Consider the following 2,959-nt stretch of genomic DNA (forward strand, 5'->3'; position numbering starts at 1 on the left):
AAAAATAATATGTTTTTCATATTTATGACTATAAATGTTATCTTCAACCACTGGTCTAATCATTACCTCCTAAAAAAATTGTCAAACATTTTTCATGATGACAGCGATTTTATCATTGCTTTTAAAAGTGCTTTAGATTTTAGTGATAGATGTCGAGTTTAGGGGTTTGTTTATTTTATATACATTTAACGATACTTCAAAAGAAGAATATTGTAATTAAAAGTTTAAAAATATTTATTCCTACTTGTATAGCTTTAGTTTTATTTTTCAAAAAAAATCTAAGGGTGACTTGTAAACATAATAAAAACGCATACATTGCACAAAATGCACAGAATGCAGTTTAGCTTCTAAGTGATTTTTTGAAATTTTTTTCTTTCTAAATGTGTGTTTTTGCATGCTTAATTTGATGGTATTTTCAAAAAAAGTTCCTCTTACTTTATTTGATAATTATGGTAAAAAAACTTCAATTGCTTATTTTTTTATTAACATTAAAAATAAGTAAGATAGGTAAATTTATATTTCACTAAAATTTTAAGTATGTAAACATTTATAAATATTTTGTTACAAGTCAACTCTAATGTTCTTGAATTGGATTTTACGTTGAATTTTCATAGTTGTTACAATAGTTACCTAAAAATTGAGGCGACTTGTACACATGTTTTTTATTTCTTTTTTAAACGAGTTTTTATCAAAAATCTAAATTGAAGGTTCTATTCTATTCATTAGACATATTATGCGGAAATAAATATAATTTTTGTAGCCCAGTGCGATTTTTTTTAAGCTCATAATACTAAGAAGTATGTCAAAATCGTTTCAAGTCACCTCGATTGACGGTATATTATAATATTATGTCTTATACCTAGACTGACATACCGTCTCCGCTCAGAATCGTTTTTCTTATACAATGATATCATTGAATTCAAATTTAATACCATCCATTATACAGTGATCGACTTGTAACCTACTGCGTACAGCAGAGCGACATCCACTTACCCACCTTTTTAATATTTGCGTTTAATATTACGTCTTTAGTATAGCAATACAGGCAATTATACGGTAGACGGAAATTACACTCGTCGTCTACAAAAAAGTTGTATTTTATTCCGACAATTCAATAATAACGTACACTCAATCAATATTATCCAGTTGAGCAATTTCCTCAATTTTTTTTTTCATTGAAATACATTTTTTTTGATGATGGCAATATTAGTTAAAATTATAAGAATTTAGTTTATGTTAGTAAACAATAAAATCATATACACTTCATAAAAATAACTAATTTTTGATTTTCAACATATTTTAATCAAGTATTTGAAATAATTATAAGTGGTACTCAAGAACATAAAATACCATTTTCAGTTAAATTTATTTTGTTTATAGAATTATGTATTTTAAGTTTCAAAATCACAGTAAAAAATCCAGAAAAATACTTTACACTTTATAAAAGTACAAAATAATTTACTTGTTAATTAAAAGTGTCTATAAAATATACGAACGTCAATATATAAATTTAGTATATTTTAAGATTAAATTAATACTTATATATTCATCGACAGTTTTGATTTTTAAAATTATTGATAGCGAATAAATAGTTATCTCAGTCAAAACAAACTTAAAAGTGAAATGAAATTTAAAAACTTAAGTTAAAACATACTACAATATAAGTCTATTAATATTTCATACATTTAGTATTTATAATTCTAATATCTTATCTATGACGTTTATAATTCTAGTATCTTACCTATGATAAAGCAGTCATATTTATTATTTTGTACAATACACATTTTTTGAACACCATTTACTATGGTGCAAATTATTTTTGAAGGTAATACAATTCTATATTTCAATTTTTGTAAACAATATTTGAGTTTTGAGCAAGAAAATAAGAAAAAATAATGATTTAAATATTAACTGTTGGTAATTTTACAGTTAATTACAATAAAAATAAGACTATAGTAAAAAGGCAGGAGAATATAACCATTCCCTTTATACAAATTATACAAAATAATATTCAAGTTTTAAATCAAACTTTAAGTATCACTTTTCCATAGTTTTATTGTCTTGTCATTTTCTAAGGCTGCTGAAGCAATTATATTTGCTGTTGGATGACATGAAGTACACAAAACTACATCTGAAAAACAATAATAAGTTAGATATTGTTTACTGGTTCATACTAAATATTCATTTCACCCTCTCCAACTACAGCAGACGCTCATATGACTTTCATCACTTATTAATAAACTGTTCAGCACACTTTCTCTCTCTCTCTTTCGTAAGACTAAATTAAAAATACCTTTTTCACTCTCTTGGTCTTTGTCTTACAAGCGCATAACATACCAAATTTAAGAGGATGTCAGCGCACTATTTATTTTCTCTCTCTGACCCACGCGCAACATAGACAAAACGCGTTTACACAAAATCATTTTTCTATACGTTTAAGTAATCTTAGAGTAAAGTACCTATTACAAAATAGATAGAGAATAATAATTTTGAGGGAATGACATCAAGGGTATGTATGATTGTTTTTGTTTTTATTACTTAAGACGTAAGAGTCAACATAATATATGAATCTAAGTTATTTACCATATTGAATAATATTATTTTTCAAAAATGATTATATATGAAGAAAATTAAACTTCTCTTATAAAAATTATTTTTGTTTTTTTAGAGTAGAGAAAATCAAAAATTGTTAAAACGTATGTTCTCAACCCATTAGCGCCGGAATTTTTTTATTTACAATTTTAACCAACATTTTGTCGAAAACATAATATGGTATATCTTAAAAATTATTGCAAAAAATCTATGTTGCCAAATGGCAACGCACGGCGTTAATGGGTTAATACACAACAGCCCAAGACCTAGATGTAATATATATTGTATACTATGGCAAAATTTAAAAAGTAACTGAGCAAAAACTATATATTAGCATACAAACAATAGGTTCAATATGAATTTAAAG

The sequence above is a fragment of the Acyrthosiphon pisum genome, chromosome A2 (assembly GCF_005508785.2).
Source record: "Acyrthosiphon pisum isolate AL4f chromosome A2, pea_aphid_22Mar2018_4r6ur, whole genome shotgun sequence".
In the NCBI taxonomy this organism is placed as follows: Eukaryota; Metazoa; Arthropoda; class Insecta; order Hemiptera; family Aphididae; genus Acyrthosiphon; species Acyrthosiphon pisum.